Genomic DNA, 7,999 nt, shown 5'->3' on the forward strand with positions numbered 1-7,999 from the left:
ATGAAAAAAAACTGCATTCCTAAATTGCAAAAATTAGAGGAAAGAAACAATGAAGACTTCTTTGCTTACAAAAAGGCCTGATCCTTTGACCATTTTGTGAGGCTATTTTTTGAAAATCAAAGAACAAATTATACCTTTTGCTGGTGATCTGGACTAATTAAGGTGACGATTAAAGTAGCTGTAGGGTGTGCTTTGCACAAGTTAAGCACAGTATCTTCCATCTTACTTTAAAATTTGATCCCACTGCCCAGAATAGCTTTGGTCTCAGGGATGGTTCTTTATCTTTCCCACTGTGCCTGTGCTGTGTTTCATAAGCAGTCCATGTTTTAGTTTGGTTATGGAGTTTTTGTTTTATTTTGGTTGGATTTTTTTTTATTCTCCTTTATTTATTATTTTCCTCCAAAACAGGATGGTTTAATCAATGCTCAAGCTACTTACTTCATATTTAAACTTCATCAAAGGCTTCTAGTGTTGGTTCACCTCAATTCAGTTGCTCCCCCTGTTAAATTGCAYTGATTTTAAGCCAAATCTTGCTTAATCTGCTGGAAAATGTTTGCACATACATCAAAGGATGGAACATCATGAAGGCAGGAATATGAATGGGAAAGATGAGTGGCAGAATAACTGTTTGATCACAGTTGTCTTCCTAATTTTACTCAAAGCTCACTTAACAGATGTTCTTASAGATTATGTTTAACGTCGTTGTGCTGTTGCCTTCAGTCCCATATCTCACACATCTCAAAATACCCAAACCTGCCCCTCTTTTAGGACACTRTAGTTGAGTTTAAGTCATGAACATTTTAATTCCTCATCGCAAAGGCTTCACTGAACGAGACAATAGCAGGTATGAAGGCTTTAATTTGGCAGTTTTAATTTGCAAAGGCTTTAATTTGCAAAGTTTTGCTGTACCACTCCTGCTCTGAAGATCAATGATGTGCTGAAGAAGGATTTCATACAAAATCTGCTGACACTCATTCTGGAGAGAGCAGGAGCCAGGAGCCTATTCCTGTATTGTGGGYCCCTAATCATTAGATCAGTTGCTTGCAGGCTCAAAAGGAGACATTTAGGGACTTCATCCATTTCACGCATTTCTGTGTTTTCCATAACTGGCTTGGCAGCTGTTCTTTATTTAATTTTTTTTTTTCAGAAATTGTACTGATACCTTTATAAAAACCTGTGTTGAAATCATGAGTAGTATTCAGAAGTGCCTCTTCTGTCCAAAAGTTGCAGAAATTTTATGCTTTTACATGCCCAGTTTTCTTTAATTCTGTCCTTAAACATMGTGAGTCCTTATCAGCACACAATCAGAAGTAATTTATTTTGAGGTCACATGATTTCTGTCAGCGACACTTTCCCTTTATAATGTAAATTTGATGATCTGCTTTGGTAATTATGATACTTCTAATGTGACTTTGGTCAATGTACACTTCAATTAGACAATTATCTACATTAACACCTGTGCTTAACTCCTTAAATCACTGAATGTCAGGGGCAAGTGAACCACTTTATACTAAATGGGAAATTGCAGATTCATTGTACATAAATCTCTGATTTGCTGACATTTGAGCAAGAGTATTTTAAGGAGGGAAATATCTTCCTCCTAGAGAGAAGCACAGACAGAGCAGATAGTCTGATAGAATTTTCCATATAAAGTTTTGTCAAAGCAAGAATTTCAGAGAATTTGGAAAACTTTACCAGTCACATTTTTTTTCACCCACTGGTGCTTCCAACAGCATCATTGGTCCCCATTATGAAAGAGAACCACCATTTGGGAAGGTGAAACTTTCTCCACCAGTTAAAGAGAGGAAGGAGTAGCACTGGAGCAGCCTGGATACATCAGCAAGCAATCAAAAGTAAAATTAGGAAAATAAAAATGACAGGTAAGAAAATTATGTAAAGACCATGTTATAGACCACTCCTGGTTGCAAAAGAAATTAATATTCAGCAGATGATTCCTTTTTGATTCATTAAAATGTCCCTCTTCTTCTTCTTCTTCTTCTTCTTCTTCTTCTTCTTCTTCTTCTTCTTCTTCTTCTTCTTCTTCTTCTTCTTCTTCCTGTTCTTCCTCTTCTTATTCTTCTTCTTCCTGTTCTTCCTCTTCTTATTCTTCTCCTTCTTTTCTTCTTCTTCTTCTCTTTGTCTTCATTTTCTTTTTGGTAGAAAAGAGATTTTCTGATCATCCTCAAATTTGTGTCAGCTAAAGGAACACAGAGCTCTGTGTGGGAAGGGGAAGCCTGATGGGAAGGGGAAACTCCAACCCTTGTGTGGGGAATTGAGTGCCCTAGGTGGCCCAACGTGTTTAGAGAGTTGTGGGTGGCACTGGAAAGGAGTGGAATCTGTAGCTGAGTTCAAAGGCCTCTTAGTCAAACTTACCCAGTGCTAACAACATTGGGATATTGTTATTATTATAATTATTATAATTATTATTATCATTATTATCAKTAGTAGTAGTAGTAGTAGTAGTAGTAGTGGTATTTTGGTTTCTTTTATTTTTTATTTCATTTCATTTAATTTAATTTATTATTTTGTTACTTTATTTTACTTTATTTTATATTTTTATTATTTTTATTTTATTTTTGGTTGTACAGTTGGCCTGAATTAAAAACTAAACTTTATCCCTGTTTTGCCTACCCAGCTATGCCTCCATGAATCCTCTGTTAAATGTAACCAACAACTGGGCTACCACTACTCAGGCATATCATATGAAGCTGATTACAGACACCTAGAGCCTAAAATGACAATTACAATTGTTTTCCTTTAAAATTGTTAGAAAAGCCTGATAATATCCTCACTGTTTTTTGATAATGTGCTCAGTGTTTTCAACATGTAATATTGGTAAAATCTGCASATGAATAAAATACATTTTTAAAACCCTGTAAAATCCTAATATTTTATTCAYATTTTTCTACTAGAAGTGTTGCTATCTGTGTTTTATTTTGAAGCTGTTGTACATCAGAAACTGCTGCCATTACATTTGGAGCATCATAAAAATCTACACAATACAGACCTATTTTTTAGGAAATAGTTGGGAATCTTTTAAAAGGTCGCTGTGTCTTGAGGCACCAAGAATATCTGCCTAGCCAAGGTTTCTGTAAGAGCTTTTGCAATTTAAAACAAAACAGAAAATAAAGGCAATTTAATAAACGTAAACTAAATTTGAGAGACAGTAAAGTGAATAATGAATCAACAGGCAGGACTGCTCAGATAACACAAAGTGTCGTGGTTCTGCTCAGCCCTGAACCCACTGAGCAATAACAGATTGCTCATGTTGCTTTCTAATGCTACTTAATTCATTTGTTTAAAGGYACAAATGTGAGCTGCATGACATCCCAGATGTGAGCCTGGAAATGCCAGCAGCGACAGCACCTTGGCCATGTCCCCCACCTTCCAGGTGATCTGGGGATAACGCTCCACAGAGGCCCTGGCAAACACATTTCTGGAGCTCTTTGATCTCGTTACAGAGAGCAAGGTGTGTCTGCAGATTCTTCCGAAGGCAAGATTTAGTTAATTGCTCTTGCACAATTTCTGGTTTGTCCTCTGCGTGRCAAAGGAGCGTTTCCACACCTAGTGCAGGAAGGGACAGTGTGTCACTTGTCGTGCCTCCAGCTCTTTCAATAGCTCATGGGAATCATCAAACCTCTAGTGTGTGATACCATGGCATTAACATCTCCAAACAATTAGCCACAGCCTCGTGTTGATTTAAGATAACGCAATGCAGTCAATGTTTCCCTTGTGCTTTCTGTAGGAACGGACAGGACCTGGCTCACTGCACTCGTTGTGCTGCGTTCTGTTCTCAGCCACTTGCAAAACCTCGTGYAGTAACACACAGAACTCAAAATAGATTCAATGGCTGTGAGTCAAAAAGGAGAATCTCACTCCTGGCACACAACTTCAGAAGGAAGAAGAAATTCTGTTATTGCAGTGGGTTTTTTCTGGCAATACCATAGGTTTAATTTCTTCAGAAACAGAAGTGCAAACCCAGAGCCCAAGGAAAAGTGGTGTCAGTGGGATAATTACTCAGGGGAGCAGCTGGAAGCGGTTAAATGAAACCCTGCCTCCCTCACTGGCCACAAACAAATGTGTAAACAAAGGGTATCAGAGCCAGGACAAGCTCTGCAAAACCCTAGAAGTGTTCTGGTCTTTCAGTGTATTGGGGTCAGTGGATTGAGAGCTGCCTAAGTTGAATTTCACATCTCAGGGACCATATTTAAAAGCCATCCATATGCCATCTTCGGCGAATTTCTCCGGCTCCACCCTGAAATTTCTCTCATTAGATGCCAGAGTTTCCTACCACACTGGGAATATCTGGGGAGCACTGGTAAAAGACAAAAAAAAAAGGTTGTCCTATCACTATAAATTCATGTGCACATTTGTAAATGAATGAAACTCAAATGCAAAGCTGTTAACTCTTCTGTCACAAAGTGTAGTAACAAAGATAAACTCCAAATTTGAGCCCCTTTTTAAGTGGCCACAGAATCCCACGACAATAATGAGTTCTTGACTGCCTGCCATATAAAATGAGAAGCAATTGGGCAGATATTGTCTGTAACTCTCATTTACGGGTTGCAGAATAGAAATTTTTGTATCGTCACATCTACTTTTTTCAGGTTATTCAAAATCAAACAAGCTTTTGGCCCTAAAAGGATTAAAAAAAWCAAATCTCACAGAAGTAGCATTGGTTGTGTGCTGCAAATACAGCCCTGAGAGGGGTGGAAAGTGTGTTTTCACGTCATGACTTTGCCCTAATACACATTGTTAGACAATTGTTAGAAGAGAAAGCTGATGTTAGCAAAGATACTCCTAAATTTGGGTGCACTTACTTAATGGAACATCAAAAAGTCATTAGGCACATGGTCCTTCCAGCAGATGAACAAGAATACAAATAATTAAAAGACACCAGGTTTCTAGTGGTGAAGAAACATTCATAACAATAATAAAAGATGACAAAAATCTCTGATAATACCAGGTGACGTAATTTTTATTAATTCTTTATTCCCTGGTTGAGAGGAAATATATATAGTTTATATATATATATAGTTTCAATAGCCTTACACCTATAATGATGTTTAGGGAACTAGACTCTGACACTAACAAGCTCTGTAGAAGTTCACCTCAGAGCTTTTGTGTCCTCCACCAAGGATGACCATTTTCTTTTGCAAATGGATCTGCAGCTGAGCTCCRATTTAATTTCTGCAGAGGGCCGTGGTCTTCTTTCGGTCTGCATTTTCAAACCAGCCACCTACTGCTAYCCATAATTTAATTTCTGAAAATTGCCACTTGAAGAAATCTGAAGTGTGTTAATTTCACCGATGACTCTTTTGAACTGAGTAACTTAAAAAGTTGTCCAGCAACCTCAGATTTCTTTCTCCTCTCCTACTACAGGTTGTTATTACCTTCAGCAGTGACAAAACATTTCATCAACAGCGGTTTGTCGGCGTTGGAGAGCCAAACATCAACAGTGCTTTGCATGCTTACATAATTATATTTATAAATGCAAGTCTGGCAGTCTGAGTCTCATAATAAACCTGGCAGGATGGTGTCTGGTGTGTTTGAGGAGTCAGAGACATTGAAAGTGACCGAAACCATGACCACAAAACCTGTGTTTGTATGTGCAGACCAACTTCTCTTTAAAGCTGAGCCTTCAGGCATCACTTGGAGAGAGGTTACCCTAAAAACCCCCTTGYTGGGTCTTTCTTACCAACTCAAGGCCCCTTCAACCAGCAGAAAAATTATCACAGGTTATGCTGAAACTCCYCTGGAAAATTTTCCTTCTGAAACTTTGCAAATTGGGTGAGAAAGAAGTGGGGAAGTSAAAGGATGTTCCTGATTTATGCAGAGGGGAAAAAAAAACCAAAACACAAACTTTTCTCTGCAGCATTTTTCGAGCGTTCAAGCAGAATTCAGCCACATCCTGAAGAGATTTTGTGTCTTTGTGGTGCAGGGGAATGAGAGGCCAGTGCCAGGAAGGAGAGCCTTGACTCCAGACAAATTAATTACAGTTAGAAATTAATTTAGTCCTAATATGTGGCGATTTCCAGCTGCATGCAGCAAAAATGTAAATTGTCACACAAAGCTGTGGATGCAAGAGCTGTTTGTTTACAAGACAGGAAAACAAATTGASTTTTCATCCTGTTGGGTTTCGGAGTGTGGAGCAGAACCAGCAAGGTTCCAGCCTTCACTTCTCTGCAAATCAGATTAATTACGACATGCCCATAAGTGTATCAATGTTTTTTATCTCAGAGATGAGGGTTTCCAGAAAAMTTGAGATGTCTGGTGTTCCACGTTTCATTTTGCAAAAGAAAATTCCCAACAGCATAATATCAAAGTTGTTGSAAAAGTCTTAACAAAAATGTCTGGGGGTTGGATATTTTGTTGTTGCTTTTTGTTTGATTTCTCTAAAATTCAATAAATGAAAAATCTTGTTCTGAAATGTGCCTATAGAACCTATCACAAGAATTTGGGTTTTCTTGACCTTTAATAGAGTCTAGATACAATTCCAGACCACAAAATCCAGAAAGCACTTATTCCATGCTTTTTGGTAGAGGGAAAGCGACATAAAAAGCCTCCTATTCAGCTGTCATGATAATTGTCTTTTGTTCTAAAAGCATTGAATCCTCAGGGAAAAAAATACTAAATTTTCTGTGGAAAGCAAGCATGCTGTCTGGGGACCAGAAATGAGATTTGAAAGTCAAGTTTTCCTCTCAGACAGTTTTCATCAATATTTTTCTGTCAGTCCTCATAAAAGCTGAAGACACCTCATAGTGCACTTTTATCAGATTTCATCGCTTTGATGTCCTTAAAATGGGTTTCTTCTGGATGAAGAAACACAGAAAGACCGGAGCGGTGAAAAATAAGAGTGTGCAACACAGAACTGGTGGTAGAGATAGGAGATTGGGAAAATGATCAGTTGCATTTACAGCTTAATTTTGTGACAACAAACTCTGAGTCAATTGTCTCGAGTTATATATGAAAAGGGAGGAAAATAATGCTGAAATCTTGATTTTACTGCCTTTTTTCCATCTCTTTCCAGGTGCAAAGCATGTTGAAACCGCCCTGGGTCCGTCACTGTCATTCACTGTGCATTGCTGCACTGGTGGTTATTATTATTATTATTATTATTATTATTATTATTATTATTATTATTATTATTATTATTATTATTATTATTATTATTATTTGACAGAGCTTCCCCACCAGGTCACACCAGACCCTCAGATCAACTTCCAAACCTCGATTTGACCCTTTGTTCATATTGCACTGAGGTTCAAGGAAGGAAAGAATAGACATCAAAAATAAAGGAAGAGAGAAGGAATGAATGAATAAAAGAGAGAAGGAACAAATGAAAAAAGCAAGGCAGCGGGAAAGAAAGAGAATTCTAGAGCACAAGCAAGGGAGAAAATTCAGGAAAGAAAGAAGGAAATAAATAAAATTAAAGAAGAACTAAACACAGAGGGCCAAAATGGTCCCCTGTCTATTGCTTTCAATGGAATTTCTTTGGAACCTCGTTCAGCCCAAAGGGTAAGAGCTTTGTAGATTCCCACAATATCTTGGTGTGAATCGGTGTGAATGACTCATATCTTGACTTTTTCCAGTGTGTTAAGATTTACACGCTGGGCAGCCCCAGAATTATCTTTGAAGTGGACCTTAGTTTCTCCCARCCTCTGAATTTGCTTCTGGCAATGACTTATTGTGGGGACAAGAGTGATTTGGTTTTCTTTTTCATTTTTCATCAATACAGAACTGGAGACTTCGTGCTCTGCAAGCCCAGATGCTCAAGCTTTGTACAAATTGTTTGYAAACAGCCCCAAAACTCTAAACAGGACTTTGTTCCTTTGCTGAGGACTTGGGGCAGGTAAATTTAAGTAAAATGAAGCTGTCACTGAGTAACATGAGCGTGAGTTTGAGGGCCTGGAATGTGCAGAATTTGAGCAAATCTTCACTTCACCAACACAGCCTTGGCATTCGCAGCCAGTTATGGAGCCGCTGCAAAGTTGAATAA

General features: G+C 38.1%; 1 long non-coding RNA gene across 1 annotated transcript in view; it reads left to right on the forward strand.

Annotated features, from left to right (window-relative positions):
• Positions 1 to 2,870, forward strand: part of LOC130580638 (uncharacterized) — a 10,640-nt gene extending 7,770 nt beyond the window's left edge. The window contains exons 3-4 of the long non-coding RNA XR_008966139.1: positions 1,734 to 1,880; positions 2,636 to 2,870. This is a non-coding gene — a long non-coding RNA (uncharacterized LOC130580638). The remainder of the gene's footprint in view (positions 1 to 1,733; positions 1,881 to 2,635) is intronic.
• Positions 2,871 to 7,999: the final 5,129 nt, after the last annotated feature.

The sequence above is a fragment of the Malurus melanocephalus genome, unplaced genomic scaffold (assembly GCF_030028575.1).
Source record: "Malurus melanocephalus ecotype Western Australia unplaced genomic scaffold, MMel_1.1 scaffold_350, whole genome shotgun sequence".
NCBI classification, from domain to species: domain Eukaryota; kingdom Metazoa; phylum Chordata; class Aves; order Passeriformes; family Maluridae; genus Malurus; species Malurus melanocephalus.